This window comes from Mytilus californianus, unplaced genomic scaffold, assembly GCF_021869535.1.
Source record: "Mytilus californianus isolate M0D057914Y unplaced genomic scaffold, xbMytCali1.0.p SCAF_2, whole genome shotgun sequence".
NCBI lineage: Eukaryota > Metazoa > Mollusca > Bivalvia > Mytilida > Mytilidae > Mytilus > Mytilus californianus.
In genome coordinates, this window is record NW_026262668.1 from 69,977,024 (window position 1) to 69,997,941 (window position 20,918).

At 31.2% G+C, this 20,918-nt stretch overlaps 1 long non-coding RNA gene across 2 annotated transcripts; it reads right to left on the reverse strand.

The window, feature by feature from the left end:
• Positions 1-15,364: 15,364 nt before the first annotated feature.
• On the reverse strand, positions 15,365-20,490 carry LOC127728178 (uncharacterized). 2 transcript variants are annotated; one of them, XR_007994013.1, is made up of 3 exons: positions 20,366-20,490; positions 16,357-16,888; positions 15,365-15,445 (listed from the first exon to the last, which is right to left on the reverse strand). It is a non-coding gene; the product is annotated as an uncharacterized LOC127728178 (long non-coding RNA). The 2 variants fall into 2 exon arrangements; XR_007994014.1 differs by lacking the exon at positions 20,366-20,490 and adding an exon at positions 18,197-18,228.
• Positions 20,491-20,918: the final 428 nt, after the last annotated feature.

Below are 20,918 nucleotides of genomic sequence, written 5' to 3' on the forward strand. Positions count from 1 at the left end.
ATTTTTACATTTTTTACAGCAATATTCTTTATAACCTAAACGTATGTAGAAAATTAAAGGACCATTAAGCAATTATGCATGGAATCGTTTCAAACCATCGACATATTTTGGAGTGGGCGCATTATAATTTACCATCGATATGAACTCCAAAATGTGACAATAGGCCTGCGACCCCAACGTAAATATAAAAAGATTCATATAGATAACACATGCAATAGGATAACGACAATTTCCCACGCTTTGTTTTCTATTGTATAATAAATGAAAAAAAAATATGCACTTCATCGTTTTACATGTAGCCTGCATCCGAAAACAAACATAGGAAAGGGGGGAAAATATTAAAATGCCATGGTCAATGGTACTTACAAATTTTTTAAATAAAACGTTCTTTTCTGTAGACAAAGTAAAGTTTGTGTTCATGTCAATTAATATTGAAAATATGAAAACTTTCTGTCATACAAAGACATTCAATTATCACATGTATTCCAAAAGAAAGAAAATCAAAGCAGTTCTTATAAAAATGGCGTCCAATTAGAACTTTTAATTCGACATTTAAATAGCCTTCAAGTTGAGAGAATAAAGTAAGTACTAAAAAAAGGCAACAGTAGTATACCGCTGTTCGAATTTCATAAATCGATTGAGAAAAAAACAAATCCGGGTTACAAACCAAAACTGAGGGAAACACATCAAATATAAGAGAACTACGACACAACATTAAAATGTAACACACACAGAAACGAACTATGATATAACAATGGCCATTTTCATGACTTGGTACAGGACATTTTAAGAAAAAAATGGTGGGTTGAACCTGGTTTTGTGGCTAGCCAAACCTCCCGCTTTTATGGCAATGTTAAATATAACATTAAAATGACAACATTACATGACAGGACTACAATACAAATAAATGGGAGAACATATAGGACAGAGAAACATACGAATAATAGCTAACGAAAGGTACCAGGTTTAAAATTTAATACGCAAGACGCACATTTCGTCCACACAAGACTAACCAGTGACGCTCAGATCAAAAGAGTACGAAAGCCAAAACAAGTACTAAGTTGAAGAGCATTGATGACCAAAAGTTCCAAAAAGTTGTGCCAAATACGGTTAAGGTTATGTGTCCGGGATAAACAATCCTTAGTATTTAGAATAATTCATACTTATGCAAACAGTATAAAATTTATAAAAATGACTATATAATAGATATACATGATAACACCGAATTGGTGACTAACTACAGAATAAAAACGGATACATAAAACAACATAAACCAGCACATAAAAATTCACAGCCGAGTTAGCCAAAAAGAAGAACGCAAAAAAAAAAAGTTACATTTGAATTTCTGAAATTTCCCCAAAATAGGGTAGAATTAGGATAGAATTCAAGATCTGGTTTAAAACAATTAATCGATTCTGGTCAAATATGCTTTATTTAAGCTAAATTCATTGGGGAGAATTGTTGTCTTGTATGGTTATGATAATTTACGTTTCACAGAGGATAATGAAACCTCTGGTGTATTACTACCGATTGATTCGAAAAATAATTCAAATCAATTTCATGTTCATTTCCCCTTTAAACACTTACATGTTTTAAATTTTCTATAATCTATTATGAGGTAGGACAAAACATTTTACAATAATATTTCTTCAACCGCCAATCCAAATCGTTGCCTATTATACTGTTTTCGTGTGGAAATTGGCTGTGTATAAGGTACATGTAATCCTTAATTTCCTGCCTTATTGCTATGTGCTAAGTTAATTAAATCAGAAATAGTAATGAGATAAAGGTTGTCTCAATAGGTAGATGGCCAAACACTCATTTTAAGTGGAGCACCATATCCTAATTGAATGCAGCTCTTCGTATTTTATAATTTTCTAATGCAATACCAGGACAACCTTTACTTAGGCAAAGCAGAGATTATATAAATATGTAGTTAAAAGCATAGTTAAAAAATAGCATGTGTTGAGTGGGACTGAAATGGAGGGTCCAATGCTTTCAAATTAATGGGTATCAATTTTTGTTTTCAGCTGGATAGAAGGTTATAGCCAAATTATGCTCCTCGAATTCCAATAAATAGATACACATCAGAACAATGTTCAAAACATTCATTTCAGTTACAATTATAAAGTCTTTGATTATTTAAAAATTAGTTATCTGTTCCTATTCATCCCAGGTCCACGTCCACATAACCGTTACATCCATTTCATAGTAAAATTTATTCACTTATTTTTTTTTTTGTATTAAATTCATTAGTGGAGACATAAAAATTATGAATTTGTGAAATTGCTTACATGGGTTAAATCTTATTTGAATAAGACGATTACACGAGTCAACTATACGCGAAAATCAATGTTTACTTTTACGCAAAATAGTATTTTTTGAAACAATTCGAAATTCTAAAACAAAAATGAAAATCAAACTCAATTGAGTTGCTTCAGAAGGGTAATCAGTTCGTGCTAATTTTTTGCATCTTATTTGTTCCTCATGCATAGAACATATCAGGTGATGAGTCGTATTCGGTTGTATTGGAGCTACATGGCATATAAGTATATATCACTTGAAGCAACTAGCTAGTAAACTCTACGTAAAAAATTAAATGCTAATGCAAAGACGGTGATAGACGTCAATTTATGGTATTAAATTAGAAGCAACAATTTTTAACCGATGTTCGAATCTCATAAATATGTTAAGAAAATATAAAATCAAGATAAAAAAAAAAACAAAATAAGAACTGAAGCAATCGCATGAACTCTAAAAGAAATGAGACCGGAAGCGTCGATATTGACACAGGCTCTAATATAAAAATATTTTAAAAACACTCTGATTCAAGCAGAAAGTTCACTGAAACTGACATTATTAAAATGATGGATTTGGTATTCCTATGGGATTCCACTGTGCCCTCTAATTGTCGACTTGTTCCTTTATTCTTATAAGGATGACTTCATACAGAAGCTTCTCAGAAAATAATGAAAAGAAGCTGTCATTATCTCTTCCCTTTCCACTAAAATGCCGATGTTCTTTCACTGAATACTTAAACGTTTGGTTACTATGTTTACTCTATATAACTCAATAAACTTAAAATAAAGGATACAAAAGATACAGTTGAGTCTACCTCATATATTGACTTAGATCTAACTAGAAATTGACAATTATGATCGGTTAAAATTTATGCTTTACCATACAAGGAAACAACTGCTTAAAGGGTTCTAAGGTATGAATTTGAAGTCATCCCTTCGATGGTTTTACGGACACCATCATGATTTGGTTGACCGTTATGGAGTATATAGGTCACATATGACCACGGATAGGTAATCCGGGTTTTCATTTTCTTGAGCAACACGATGGATGCCACGTGTGGAGCAGGAACACCATGTTTTTTGTTGGAACTGTGTTGCTCATTTTTTAGTTTTCTATGTATTTTTTTTATTGTTGTTTGTCCTTTCGAATTCGTGTTTGTATTTTCGTCCATGGTGTTGTCTGTTAACGTTTATTAGACTTCTGGTTTTCGACTGTCCCCTATGTATGTTCTCTTCCTTTTTTCCACAAGTATATTACAGTAACCAAAATATATAAAAAAAAGAATCCAAAAGGGAATAATTATTATAATATTGTTATGAGATGAAGTTAATTCACTGGCCACTCTAGATTTAACTCTTGTGTTTTCGAATTTCTTTCAAAGATCATAAATGAATAATAATTGTAAGAAATTTAAACGTATAATTATGAAAGTGATAACTTACCGAAAACAATACAAAGAAGAAATAATAGTAGATACATAATATGTGTCATCTGAAAAGAGAAAAATACATATTGTAAACTATTTCAAACGGACGAAATTACGTAAAATACAAATGAAAATACACTTTAAAATAAACGTATTAATAGATACTTTCTTTCCCGCGGTTGGTGATGCATGCATAACAGATGGCACTTATCCTGTCGACACACCTTGTCCTACTCCTTCCAGCATTCGTGCGATTCGCTCAGTTGTTTTCACTTCGCTTGTATATTCAAAATGAAAGTAAACACCAGTTACCTTCTGGTGACTCTTAATTATATCAGAAACGAGAGTGGATTGATATACCAATGTTGCTGTGTTCTTTACCACATGGTATGTAGTGGAATATGTAAAAAAAAATGCGTTCTTAAGACATGGAGACGTTAGAAAAGACACAAGGACACAAAAATACGTTGCGAGATATGTGTTCATGTTTAATGATTCATGGAGCTATTATATAGATACGGAGAGTATGTTTCTAAAAATAATTATTCATTAACTAACAAATTTTTAGGCAATATGGTGTTACTTAAGAATGTTTATGTTATTTTACAACTGTTATTTCTCAGCTCAACGATTTGTCGTTGAAGGTTTGTAAGTTTTATTGTTGAGATGAAGATTTGTTTCCTAAATAGTTCGATTTAAACAAACTTCTTTTTGACGGTCACAACCTCTAGATATTTGAGATCAAAATAAGTATACCTGATAACAACATAACCAAAAACACATTTTGTATTTGGTATTAAGCTGGTAAAGATTGGGGAAGGCATCTAAGTAAAAATATTTAAGTATTACCCCAAAAAAAAACTTTCGTCTTTATTCGGAACAAAATCTTTTAATTGAATAATCGGTTCTCAATAATAATGCATTTTATGTCTTATTTGTTTATATCACCTGCATAAGTTTAATTGATCGATAGTTGTTTACTTAACGCTCTATGGCAAATATGTATTGGATTTTCAGTACAAAAAAAAATTAAAATAAATTAAGTTAGCAGGTTCAGCAAATGGTTCGTTTAGAATTCGGATCTTCCCTGGAAAAAAAGAACATGCTGGATACTGAAAGTAAACACAAAAATAAGGCCTTTTCTATCTGTGATATATTGGACAGATTTAAAATTCTTTTTTTATCTGTTTGTCTCTTCTTTATTTTATAACTGTAAACTAGTTTGATGTCTTTTTATTCGGCGTACATGTAATTTTATCCATTTTATGCTTAACGAATCGGATTCTAAATACAGAAAATTTTAATCAGTCTTTGCATTTTCAAATCAATTTTAAAAACAAAAAAATGTGGAAGACCATAATGTGTTTACATTTAAGAAGAAACAACATTCAAAAACAGATTGATATTGTATACCATAAATATCCTTCTGCTTGTTCTTGCCAAGAAAGTGGTTTACATTATTACATATAAAGGATGTACTTAGGTGGAATTAAAAATATCTAGAATTCAAAATGGATACTATAAGTCAGAAGAGCATAAGTTAAGGAACAAAACAAGCTAAAAATATTGATAGGTTATGGAGCTCCTTTTCGAGATATTTAATTTTTTTTAAATGGCGGGAAAGGCTGACTCGGACTTTGACCTTATATTTGCATTGGTAGTATTTGGGTCTCAAATCGAAAGAAACGAAATCTAGAATCTGCTTGAATTTTAGTAAATTACCTTTTATGAGCTATTAAAATCTTATATGAAAAGAAAAATGGGTTTTATGGGGCAAAATAGTTTACCCTGTATCGCAGGAAAAAAACCAAGGAGTCCGAACATCTGACAAAAATTCCTAAACCTGATCTAAGTACATCCTTAAAATCGCATTTAAAAACCTTCAATTTTAGGAAAAGGGTACAGTACATAAACCATGCGCCAACCAAATATCATGAATATATTCCAAAATATAAATGAGGGGACAAATACAAAACTTCGTCAAAATCAAAAAAAAATAATTTATGTCTCCCAGCTATAGATTTCCTTATTTCTCAACTGAAACCAAAGTGTAATCAAAGGGGAAAAAATAGAGAAAATAGTTTCAAGTCCCATTTAACTCTTCAAATTCGTACTTTATTTGGCCTTTTAAATATTTTGATTAAAAATGAACCACAAAATATGTGATTCACTGATAAACGCTCGTCTGGCGTACAAAATTTTACTCATGGTATCTATGAAGATTTTATTTATTAACCGTGAATAACTTAAGAATAAAAGAAACGTCACTTAAACTATTACATGATGTATAAAACGGTGTAGACAAGGACAACCTCAAAATCCTTGATGATCGATGGTGAAACCGTTTTGATAATGGACGTTATCGTGTTAAACAAAAGGGCAAAGATACCACGGAGGCATTCAAAACTCAAAATATAAAAGGGAACTTACAACGCAATGGCAAAAATCGAAAGACAACGGACAACTTATCAGTTCACAACACACTACATAGAAAATTAAAGACCTAGCAACACAAACCTAACCAAAAAAATGTTAGTGATATCAGCGTCAAACATCCTGATACTTTTAAAATTTTTAACCTTTTTCCATAATTTCTTTTATATACGTTTTTACTTTTGTGACTTTTTTAGTCATGAAATTTATAGAAATGTCATACAGAAAAATGCGTAAAAATTGTACATTCTTAAATAAACAAGAGAAGTCAATATAAACATAAAGTTATAAAGTTATAAAAAGTAAATCATCTTTTATTCAATCACATTACATGTATATACAGTACTTACGAAAGCAGTAGAAATTTTACTGTTCTGTTCCATACTGTTTTATGAGTGAGGTTGTATTATAGAAAGTATAAAATAAAAGTACCGTTTTATATACATGTCGGTTTTAAAAAAATAAATAGTATTATCTGCAGTGTTAATGCACATCATAGATATGTATTTTGGTCTTTTTTGATGATATTTCATTACATGGTTTACAAAAATATCGAATTGATTTCATTGTTATCGTATTCTGATGACAAATGCATATTTTCATCTATCCAAAAGAAATGTTCAAGGTTTACTGAATTTATCAATTATTCAGTATACAGATTTTGTATGTACGTTTTGAACCTCAGGATCTGATCAATACACAAAAGTTAAATCGCAAAAATGGTATTATGAAACTGAATTCGGTTTAAAACAAAGTTTCTCAAAACATTTTTCAATGCATAATTGTTATCGAGTCTTATTTTTGTAAATTATTGTTTGTTTTGATATTGTAACACAGTGATGACTGCTGTACCCATATTTTGACTATTTTATTTATAATGTCTGTTTTGTTCACGCATCGTTGTAAATATAACGGAATTTGATAAGACTGTCGTACAAGTGAGAGGTTTAGCGCTATAAAACCAGGTTCAATCCACCATTTTCTACATTTGAAAATGCCTGTACCAAGTCAGGAATATGACAGTTGTTGTCCATTCGTTTGATGTGTTTTGTCATTTGATTTTGCCATGTGATTAGGGACTTTCCGATTGAATTTTCCTCGGAGTTCAGTATTTTTGTGATTTTACTTGTTTTTTATAGAATATAAGATTTTACGTTTAACTGAAACTTATAAGTTTAAAGTGTGAATCTACTTTAAAAGTATCAAATAATAACAGTAGGAACTGTTGGGAACTTGGGACACAATATCATCTGAAAGAGTTTTAAAAAACCGGATTATTCAAACATTTATGGTTCTATAATGATTGCAGCAAACATCATCAAAGTTACCAGGCTTACAAATTAGTACGCTAGACGCGGGTTTCGCCTGCTTATGACTCATAAATGAAGCTCAAATCAAACCATTTGGATGGATAAATCAATGACGAAGTTAGATTGTATAACAAAACCTAAAAGTTAAAGAAATGCGCCTTCTGTCTAAGACAATCTATATGCCTAGGGTATACCATCTTAGTGTTTCGAACGATTTTAACATTTTATGAACATTTAATGAACATTTTATGAACAGTAAATGTACAACAAATGACCAAAATCAATGATATTTCGTGTCAGCACAGGAATGCTCACTTTTGGGATGGTGATACCATGTAGCACGATACGTACACTAGCAGTGACATCGACCCAGTGGTTGTAAATATTCATCATATATACTAGACTAACATTTTAGTTCGCCAGATGCGCGTTTCGCCTATATATGTTGATACAATGTTGAATTGAAACAGACGATAAGCCATATCATAAAGAAATTGATGAGCATTGCAAAACATCAATTCCCAAAAAGTTGTGTCAGTTGTGAGTAAAACTAATGTCCCCCGAGTACCAAACGTCCACCATCAGTAGCAAAGTCGAAGTGGTTGTAAAACGCCTCAAATAAACCAGGCTTAAAATTAAGTATGCACTTTTCGTCTTCATAAGTCCTCACAGAGGCGCTCAAATCAAAACAGTTTGGAGGTAAAATCAATAACGAATGCAAAATGTTCTAAATATTTTACCAATTTTGACTAATTTTAACTATGCCTTAGGAGAAAATGCATTGTCTTGCTTTGTTCAAGAGCTTTATTCTCAGATAAAATAGTCAACCAAATCATTAACCAGTCCACTAGGGAATTACTGTAGAATTCTATCTTTGAAAACATCATATCACTCCAAAAATAAACTTGGTCTTAATGATCACTTAGTCTAGGTCACTTTTATCAAATATTGCGATGGACTTGAGTATATCAAATAAGTAATTCATTAAGAAAGAGTTATCGGCATTAAAGTAACACACTTGGAATAGCATGTTTCTTCTTTGTTTGAAAAAAAAATGATTGGGTAATCTGATCTCAAGAAGAGCTTATTTTCAACATGGATTATAAGTATCACAGAAAAAATAACAAGTTACCAAAGGTTCAATCAAAAAATAAAAGAAGAATGTGTCTGAGAACACGAATGCCACCGCTCAAGCTTGCTTATAATATGAGAAAATACTTTTGGGACGGACGGAAGGACGGACGGTCAAGGGTAACACTTGATGCCCCCTTCGCCTAAAAAGGTAATAGAAGGCTTTAGTGGATGCAACACTAAAGCTACATGATGAGCAGACTTTTCAAGAGCGTTTTTTTATTTGTCTCATCCTTTTTGCACTCCATTGAAAAAGTAAAAATTTGATACTTTTGAGAACCTCCCTTGGTAAATGATTTATTTATCATAACCTTTTACCTCTCTGAAATGTCTAAGAAACCATACCAAGATACATGTGACTTTGTAATTATCGTTCTATTTATTTGATCAATGCTTGAACCAATACAGAATAGCGAAATTCATCAAAGGCAACTTTGATTACTCTTCGTGGTTTTAATTTATAAAGCCAACGAATTATTGTTCAAGCTAATTAACGATCTTACTTCTGCTTTCTTCTAAATCAAATTATTATCTCATATATTGCTTCAACTGGTTAGAGATCACCAAACAAATGTGTTAAGATCAAGCGTTTCCGCCTCCATCGTTTACATTTTAATTGTTGTTTAGCATAGAAGGAAATATTGAAATAAAGTGACACTTCAAACTCATAAGTCGAAAATAACTAACAACGCCATGGTAATAAAGAAAAAGACCAAATGACTTAATTTATTCTTCACTAAATAAATCGATTTCTCTGTTACTTTCAAATTGCCAAGAATATTATTAAGGGTAGACTGATAACGCTATTTGTGAACTGGTTCATGTCCACGAAGAATAAATACAGCATCCATGATATCGGAAAATTCATCTATGTGAACACTTAAATCGCTGCTGCAGGTGAAAATTAAAAATCATGCCACCCTTTTAAAAGCCTATTCTTTTCGTAGTTTATCTGAGGTTCGTGTTGCTTTTGTTTAAGTTTTCTGTGTTACTACATTGTATTTATAATAATGTATTAAAATTTTCGAAATTATGCGTTATTTCTATCCATATAGATCTTATATAAATAAGAAGATTTGGTATGAGTGCCAATGAGACAACTATCCATCCAAGTCACAATGTGTAAAAAGTAAACAATTATAGGTCAAAGTACGGTCTTCAACACGGAGCCTTGGCTCACACCCAACAGCAAGCTATAAAGGGCCCCAAAATTACTAGTGCAAAACAATTCAAACAGGAAAACCAACGGTCTAATCTATTGGACATATTTGTCTTTTCATTTTTTACTTTTTTGGCCAGGATGTTGCATGTCCTCTTTCGATTTATGATTTTTGATTGCTTCCATGGTATCATCTTTGACTTCATTTTTTCAGCAATATCGATTAGTTTTTTTTTATATATATATAGACGAACCTTTCCAGTGTAGTTTGTCTCTTTTGTGTTATATTCTTCAAGTCGGCAAAAATAATTCGAAAAGAAGAATGGCTATTTTCCCTTTAAATAAGTTTGTCTTATAAACCGTAAATAATAAAGTAAAATATTTTTACCATCTAATTTACGTACCTATTCAAAATAACCCTGCTGAGAAATAATTACATTCAATTTGATAATTACTCCACCTCTTTCTTTCGACTACGTAAATCATGATTTTTAAAACATCATTGATCATATGTCGTACTGCAGAGTACATATAGCGTCACAGTACACAAATTGCACTGAGTACCCAAATTTCACCAATTTAGCAAAAAAAAGTAGTGGAAATCTTACAAGCTTTATTAGAGACTAAACCATTTGTATTTTTATTAATTGATGTTATGCACGTCTGTCGACATAGCTAAATATATTTAAATACACACACAAACGTTCATATATATCAACAGATGAAGTATTCACACTGGAAAAATGTACGGATACGTCGCTATGCGACGTCAACAAAAAGTCAACTTTTATAAATGAGCAATTAAAATATGCTTCAGGCATCCATTTCTTAAAAAATGAATAGTAAGCATGGACTTTTGTCAAATTGTTCTAAATATTTGGAGAAATGAAACAAAACATCAGTTATTCGATTTTAACGGATATGATTTAAGCATTGATGCAATTTGGGTACAGTACTCCTCATTACAGAAGCATGGATCGTTTGGAGGTTGGTTCAAACCAATTTTTCTATGATTTAATATGATTTCAAAACTAAACTGGTGGAACTATATAGTAAATAAGGATACATCTACAAAAATAAACAGAGAATGGAAACTTTTGTCTGGATCATAAATAAACGTAGTTGAAAAAACTGTCAAAATAGGTGCAATTTGGGTACTCTCTCGTTACGCAAATATACTTAGGATAAAGTATTTGATCTCCATGATACAGCAACCGTTACCTATTATTGTTGTTGTTTGTTTTACAAAAATAACACATGACCAAATAATCTATACTTTATATTTACATACTTTATATCTGTACAATTCTATAATAAGACATTTAAATTTGTTACCAAGACGCACTGTTCATTAGTCCAAACACAATTAAAATTTGATAACAATCAAGACAATATATTGCACGTTTATAAATTCTTTACCCGGTACAAATGATATATTTATCGATCATTAAATACATTTAAACAAAGATAAGCAGTAAATAATTGTAAAATATAGCCCTGAATTCCGCGGTAAAGATGGTGCAGACGATATGGAGTTTGATGTCAGCTGACTGGCAGATCGGTCGTCTGTTGGAATGTGTTTGTTACAATATGACTCAGTGCAACAGGAGGTACATTCCTAAAAGAAGAACCAATATTGAATTAATTATACATTTCCTTTATAAAGGCTCACTCTGTACATTATATGTTAGTTGGATCTTCACGTGGGATAAGGAATCGTGTTCCATGTCAGTATTTTATATCCCCTGATCTGTCCATATTCCCTGTGAATCCCGAATATAACAATTATATTATAGAGTAACCTGATTTCAACATTAATTACCATTTTGATCTTCGTTGTTGTACACATGGGATATGGACTCATATCCCCTGTCAATGTAACCAATCAAATTGCACGGTTATGCGGGATATTTCATTCCAGTACAATATAAGAAGATACGGTTTTTACATTTCAAAAGAGAAACGTTGAAAGACCATATTAAAATCAAATGTAAACACAAATAAGCTGGAAATAGTTATCTATGTAAACATTTGATAATCAATCCCATAAGCACATTATAGTTTGTAAATTGAGAGCTTTGCAAAATTTTACATAATTCTGACCAAGAAAAATATAAGAGACTATTCTACTTTGAATATAATTAAAATGAGTGAATTTTCAATCCATAAAATCAACACTTCATTTTCGCAACACAAATTGTGTGTTACATTCATTGGGCCTATCCTGCTGTTAGTGAAAAAAAAACCCGGAGTTTATGGAAATACAAATGATGACAACAAAGAAACAGGTACGTGGAGCCTACTCTGACACGCCGATATCATACGAACTGAAAAAAAGTGCGGTCATATGAAAAGCAACACAAATATAAGTAAAAATTTATACAAGAAATCTGAAGTTTCAGAAATCAAACTGCTCTGCTCTGCCATAACAACATATCTTTCACGGCAAGTCACGCAAAATAATTTAAAATTACCATGAGCTATAGAAATAGTAAAACAACATTTGATTTCTGGAATTTTTTTTGGTGGACTGATGTTTGACTTTTTGTCTTCGCTAACTAACACAACCTATATTTTGTCAATCAACAAATCCAGCATTCTGGGTTTTTTGACATAGGAAAACATTTTTTCTTCAGGAAAATGAACGATCTTGTTTGTTTGTTTGTTTGTTTGTTTGTTTGTTTGTTTGTTTGTTTGTTTGTTTGTTTGTTTATTGTGTTAGTTTAACCGGAAACGTGTTTATGTGTCAATTATAAGCCCTATAATGTATCATTAATGTATGGATGCTAAAATGCTTTTTTAAGTAATGGTTACTTTTTTTACAGTGAACGTTTGATGGTAGTTTAGGGCTTCACATTTAAGTCTTAAAAAGAGTCATTTTTATAATGTATATTTTATCCCAAAAGTATTGGCCCTTTATAGATTATATCGCAAATTTTCATATTTGTTTTCCTTCTTTTAAAACATTTTTTTAGGGACCGGGGATTTTTTAAAGGGCGGCTATAATAAGAAACCAACATTCTTACTCCAGAGGATTATATATTTAAATCAATCATTTTTTTCATATTTTTGAATTGATTTATCCTTCTGTTCTAATTAATGATGGTCATATGTATTGCGTATAGAAACAATTTTGGAAGAATGACTCCTTACGCGTGTATTATTAGTAACAAAAGTCCTGTTGGTTTTAGACTAGGTTATTACAAATTTAAAAACGGACAGACAATGAAACTCAGTGATTTGTCCTAGCTCAAATTGGACCGCTGCTGCAAAAGCAGTTAGTGCGCAAAATTAATGATTAAATCATGATCGGGTTCACATTGGTAGACAAGCATCACATTGGTAGACAAGCATCACATTGGTAGACAAGCATCACATTGGTAGACAAGCATGAATTTATGTGTGTGCTTAACGTCTAATGGCAAATATTGCATGTATATGTATAATCAAGACGGATTAACAAATAGTCGAAAATGTAAAGTGAGTCGAACGTGATCGATGGATGGAAATTCAGGGTAGCATGTAAAAAAGAGGGTATTATACTATGTTGGACAGGGGCAAAAGTTGTGCCGAGCTTGATTCCACCTATGGGCCTCTCAAGGAGTAACACACAGAGAGCGTGGCTGGCTTCCGACACGATGCATCAAGATTTTACGTTTCAATTAGGACTGGACGTAGCTGCGTATACACCCGCACATCCAAAAGAACGCCCTCTTTATCATGATTTTAATGTCAATGTGGCTATATTCTACACCCCTGTCAACCCTTGGGGTTACGCGCGCGTTAAAGACAGCAAACGAATGTTTTTGTTAACGCTTGTACAGTTATAATTAGTGACTCGAGTTTCAGCATATTTTTGAACCAGTTAAATTCTACAATTTTTCAATTCAATAACAATCTGTGTTTTGTGTATCTATTGTATTTAGTATTCATAAATAAAATATATGTGGATTTGCATCAATGACCAACAACTCAACAACGCAAATTATTAAAAGATATCTAGAGGGCAACGTATATAGTCTTAATAGACATGATTGATTGATTATTGGTGACCGTGTTTTGGGCTACTTTGATCACAACCAACTATCAATAAATATCAAATGTAATAAGCAATTATCAACGGTGATTGAAATTTTTATAAGAGGCGTATTAACAGTTTATTTTTTAAATTAAGAGTAAAATTCATAGCTTTTTAAATAAAACATCTAAGGCAACGTTAACCCTTTCAGTGGTCCTTAAAAAACCTGTCGTAAAAAGTTCTTGTTCCTTCCAACATAACCTCTTTCCCAGAAGCAGTAAAACATCTAGCCCTATATACTAGACGACCCCTTCTGTCGACCTTGTCTATTAAATTTAATGTGTTCTCGTTCTGAAAAATGTCTCAATGGACCGTTTATGAAAACGACAAAAATCAATCAATCAATCAATCAATCAATCAATCAATTAATCAATCCTTCATATTCGATATATCGTACCGTGGAGCCACCATTTGTTATGCACCCAACGACTGTCTTATCACATTCGAATGGAAACACACATGTTTTGGTTACTCTTATGCTGACGTTGCTACTTGTATTGAATCTATGAATTGTTGCACATGTAGTTTTATCTGCAAATAAATAAACATAAATAAACCTTATGTCAAGTAAGATACTGTAACAAATGTGAAGAAAACAATAAACAATTTGTTCAATCGTTTACATATAACTTAAAAAAATTAAAGCAAAATTAGTCAGTGTGCGTAACGCAATCTTATGATAAGTAGAATAATTTCATGTGTAATTTCATCAAATGTTGACACTGAAAAAACGTCCTCCTTCATGACGGGTATAGCATCATACCGAATGAAATCAGTCGAAATAATATAATTATACTATAATGTTATGAGAGAAAAACAGCAGATAATTTTTTGTTTTGAAGATTTTTCTGATAGGTAAGAAGTGGCTCCATCATAATTTCTTGAAAAGCTATTGTATAAAATATCTAATTCAACCCAAATTGTACTTGATTCATTCTAAAGGATACACAATTTGTCCTGTTAATTCTTAATTCTGACTAAATTTGTAGCATACCAGTTTGTTTACATAAAATGGCGACGAAAACTATAATAGTTTCGCATTATACCATAATGATCTGCTTGTACATGTATAGTATAAACATATTTGAATATGACTGAACAAATATTAACAAGAGAGGAATGTGGTAAAGTTAGTGCTGACCATGCATACTTTTCCTTACATAAAATATTATCGCTGAAATTATGTTTTTTTGTTTCAGTTCACAACTTTTTAAGTTTCATAAATTATTAATCAAAATGCTGCTTTTTTTTTTTATCGTGTCTGCAAAATATAACATTCTATCAATTTTATCTTAGTTTTAAAAATGATTTATTCAGACTGTTTGAATCAAATTGAATTATGATACAAGGCGTTTGTTAAATAAAAAAAAAATAGCTGTGACCTTCATTGTCATTATCATGCTCAACATAGAAAGAGAATAACAGTATTAATTATTGCATACACAATCTGAACGTATAGCATTCGCTATTTTCTTACATTCAATAAGTAATTTGCTGATTGGGCTTATTGATCTGTGAATACCTACTTTGCGAACAGGGAATATCTGGGGCCCAATCATTGCAGTCTTGATTACTGTACATCTCTGGACATGTCCAGCATGTTAGACCTGTAAATAAAAAAAGATAAATGGAAAAATTGAAAGATTTATATTTCTCAAAAGAAAACACATCATGAACACTGTACTTGAAAAATAGTTTTGTGTGTTATAATACGTTTTCTCAACTTAAATCTTGCAGAACTCCTCTCATTTAGGATTTTATTTATTGTTGAATTCTTGATTTTATGTACGACTAAAAAGAGACGTCCAGGTTCATGGTCTTTGAAGGACTAAAACATGGCATAAGATGGTCTAATGTCATATATCAGTTCTAAATGATGTTTTTGAAAGTTCCGTAAGTTAGGGTAAATCCTAAAATCTGTTGTAAATCTAGGACATGAAAATACACGTCTCAAGATGGTCTCTGGCTCATGAACTTAGTAGTTTACAATGATATTGAAGAAACATTTGTTTTGCTTCACTTTATGTTTTCATACTTTTAAAGAATTATTACACTAGATATTGTAATGAAACTAAGACTTTGGATCCTGTCAACAGCAACTTTGTGAAATATGTATTGTCCTTTAAATGTATTCCCATGAAATTATCGTATAGGCGTATATGTAAAACATGTCTAGATGAATTCATGTTAAAAGAAAAGGAATAAATAAGGAGTTGTTAAAATTTATTGTCATGAAAAGAGCATATGACAGAATTGATTACACTGTTTTAACGTGAACAAAATTGTCCTGTATTTTTTACATGCAACATATCATCACTTAGGACAATCCACTCTTATTAGGACTATCTTCAGACAGCTTTCAGATATTTTTACAGCCTACGACGTCGATTAGGATGTAGGCAGACTTCCTTTTTTTCGTGTCGATAAATGCGTTAACATACCCATTAATAAATTCCGAAAGAGATTACAAAAAAAATGCAAGAAATCAGTATCAATATTTCTGTAGAAGTTATATTACCATGATTAGTTTGTTTTGGTGCTGTGACAACAAAGTGACTGGAAACTTTACATGCATACATCCCCAGCAGTAAGGCAACAAGAAAGAAGATCTCAGAAAGTAAATTGACATTCATAGTTTTGAATAACTGTATTGTATTCCGTATAATTCAGTAAAGCAACACAAGGAAATTGTCCAAACGTCTATTGAAACTCATATTTTTTATCACTGCATTGTATCCAGTATAACTTAGTAAAGCAACACAGGCAAAATGTCACAAAGAAAACGGACACAATTAATTTTGAATCATGAATAGCATTCAATCCTGTACTGTATTATTCAAAGTAGCACTATTCATACTATTTTTCATTTGGCTTAGTTTGTTTAATATCTTGTGTTTCTTTGAATATATTCATAGTTTTCCTTTTTACATCCTTCATTTAACTATATACAATCGGGTTTTTTTTTAAGACTTCACAAAATTATGTCAACTCCCTTTTTACGATTTGTTTGTAAACTACAGGGTCACTTCGTGTACCATCATTTGAAAAATCTACAAGAAAAAAGTTAAGTAAGTAGTAAAATATTGCATGTTCACAAGCACTTGGAATGTCACGTGACAGAATTTGACACGAAATGAGTTAAATAACTGTGGATATTAACTAAATAAATTTAGGAAAGGCATATAAATTAACGATAAATCTTTGTGTACATAGCGTGAGAATTAGCATTAACATTTGACACCTTTTGCTCAAATAGCCACATTATCTTTGTTTTATTTATTCATATCAGTTGTTCTTTATTACAATTATTAACTGGCTTTTAACTAAATAAAGTTTTATATATTTGTTTATTAACTAGATGATTGTAATTGACTTGATAAGACCCCTTTTAAATTTTTTTTGTTTTCATTCATTGCGAGAGGAATCGAGACGTGCTATTAAATAAGCACGACATTCTTAACATATGACATGAGACAAAACATGTTCCAATAATGAATTTTTAAATTAGGAATTTGTTACAAAACTTATAAACATGAATAAAAGTATTTTACTACAAATATTTATTATCAATTCGACACATTTTTTTATAATATTGTCATAATTACGTCTTTTAGAAAACTTGTTACAATTGTAATCTCTGAAAATAGTTATATCTATACAAAGGAGTTCTCTACATGGAGTATATGGGTCCGTACGTGACCTGTTATCTCTACCCCTAATGTGGAATACAACATCCTCTATTTTTAGTGTCACGCCATATTTCACAACCTTCAGACCAGTCTACCTGGCCTTATTTGGAAACCTAACAAATTGCTTTGTTTTTACAATGTAAAATTGTTGCAGTTCTCAGCATTCCTGAAATACTTTCCACTGAAAATAACCAACCAACAAATAATCAAGTTATGTAACTGCCTGCCGATTGCAAAGTTTTATATTAATAGAATGGAAATAAATTTCACACCTTGGATTTCCCTTAACTGGTTGTAGTATGTCGAAAGTTTAGAAATTTTGTTGCGTCTATATTTTTTTATTTAGAGAAAAAACTTTTCAATGACAAGTATGTATCCATTTCCCTAGGCTGTCGGTACACCGCTTGTTAAAAGAGCTACATTTATGTTCCTGGATTTTTCCCTATGCAATTTGATTTTTAATAATAAAGCTACGATATATGATACATTCCAAAACAATGAAATACGCATTAATACAATGCATAATTTAAAATAACGTTTTTCTTTGAAAAGGTGTTCTTTTGGAAATATTTGTTGTTAGCAAGTACATGCAAACGGCATATTTACAACAACGTTCGGTCTACATTTTACTCGTACATGCTGTTCACTAAATAAAGAAAAAAGGCTTACCCGATTGATTAAGATGTCAGACCAAACCAAAGTTTTAAAATGTTGAATATAATAATGAATCAGCCTTAAATTGCTTTTTGACACGCAGACTTTGCCATTATTTATCGTAAATTTCACCGAATGAAATTATAAATTAAACCACTTTAATTGCAATCATTAAATAGTTTGACTTTTGAATATTTTAAAGGACCGCGACCTTAACCAATATTGAAAAGATTTTTTCTTTTATCAGTTATAAATACAAAACAGAAAATTATTTATTTCTTTTAATTATATACACCACACGCAGAAAAACACTTTCACAAAGAAACACTTATGTATCACCACATTGCAAATTTACACCCTATAAAGTTTTAATCATGAAAAATAAATAATTTTTATGTGATGATGTTTTTAAACAATTTCAAAATAAAGAGGTTTACTGCTTTCTTCGTGAGAATGGTATTTGTATATGAGTTGACACTGAAATTTAAAACCCAGGTATTTTCATGGCCCTTTACATTAAATCAGAAAGACTTTTCTGTTTCTATAGTATTGAGATACATATGATATTGAATATCATGATGTGTAGCAAATTTATTTTTAAATGAGAAAGTCTGACAACGTAGTTAATCGGTACAGAGAAAACAAACACCAGCAAAAAAATATAATATACATTCAGAGGTAGGTATATCATTTTCATATTGAGTAAAACATGTTAAAGTATTTTTACTCGCCTAATATTTTGCTTAATCCAAAATTTGTACCCAGACGTCCGCAATTAAAATAAATTTCTGCTGTTACCGATCCCGATTGTACGTCAAAGGCTTTTAGACTTGGTTGACCATTCCACCTTTTAGCAAAATACAAGACGTGTGAATTCTGTGGTTTTTTTTTTGTGTTTTTTTTTGTGTGAAAGAATATAATTTGGTACTCATAAACTCTCTCGCGATCGGTACATCATTATTTAGTTGGAACAAAGTAAAAAAAAATCTTTCTATATAAGAATCCGCTAGCAAAACTATTAGTGGACACAGTTAAAAAAATAAATAAAAAATAGGCTTTAAACAATTTTTGACAGCTTTTTGTATTGCGCTTACAAATTATATCGATGAAGACCGTAACTATGTGAGAACTTAATTTTCAATTGGTTTAGGTTGCTGTCTCATAAACCGTGGACCTAAAAATTATGTAAGGGTTGAAAAACGTGGATGATTTGTATTGAATGAAATGCGGACGCTATTCTCATATTATGGGTACATGAATTGTAATAACATATAAATTTTTCCTATAGTTTACCATGTATATAATGCCAGGCACTTGCTATTAGATCTAATTGTACCGGCTTTTTTACACGAGTATGAAATTTTGCGACAACACCAGTTAGAAAAACACAGATGATATAAAATGCTAACAAAATATAAATTTTCATTTATAAATGAGTGACTGTCTGCAAAGAAAAGAAAAGAGGAATTTTGACCAGGGAAGTAGAAGGATTTCTCAATATAAATCATTAACATAATGTAGATTTTGTCATCGTCCAGTGGGATTTAAATCATATTCAGGACAAAAGTTAAACCGGGTCAGCATGAAACGCAATCCTATATTCCATTTTATTGTATGCAATTTAACAAGAGGTGATAAACAAATCTGTGATACAATATACTTTTCTATTTCAAACTAAAAGTTGTTCTGAAAATCGGTATGTTGGGTTAAATGCCAAAAAGTGCATGTTTATGTTGTTGAATCCTGTCAGTACGGATTGAACAAGTAAATGCATTTTTGACATATCAGTTCAGACAACAATTAATGAAGTTTCCTAAGCAGACGCATATTTATATTTACAAGACAAAATCAATTTGCTTAGGAGGTCGTCACAAATACCGTATACTAAGATCAATATTGCTATATAACAGTCTTGAATTGATTCTCCCAAGAGAATTGCATTTTTGGCTTCCCACTTCCCAAACTTTTAGTCTAGATCGTACAGTATCAGAGCTCTAATACATGTACCAGATGAAGGTTATTTCGGGAACTTTGCGCACTGAGATTATGATAGCATCAAATTAAGATAAAATATATTGTAACATTACTGATAAATGCAGAGTGCGTAAAGTATATAGCTAAAAGTTACAATAAGGTAAAAATACAATGCTTAAATAGACAGAAATAAGAATAGGAACAACAAACCTGTTTGCATTATTAAAAATCCAAAAAGGCCATGCAACTCTCCAGTCCATAATCTCTTGATGTTTTGAACTATTGAATGTACTATGATTGTAGATTAGAAGACATATAGAGTGATCGATGTCTGAAATGACTCACTGCGTATTACAATGTTTATATTATGATTAATTGTTTATTAATGATTGGTTGATGCTGAATAATATATTATCATGACTTTTGTCTTATGAGTTTTGTAGAAAATCAACACATTCAAATCAATGAAGTGTAATTGTTTATCAGATGCAAAACTAAAATGTTTCTTTTATTTTTTTCTACATTGTAATTTTGTTGTCTAAAGTTTCAAATAAGTGTTCCTGGCAATATGATTACAAGTTTATGAACAGTTCTTTCAGGGCATACGATACAGTTACGGGGGAGGTAATGACGTCGCTAACGTAAAATGATACTTTTCGCGACGTCAAACTGTGACAGATCAGGTCGGAAAAGATGCATTTTTCGACTGATTTTGACATTCAAACTAATTTATCTTGAAAACGAGTTCATAGACCTCTCTTTT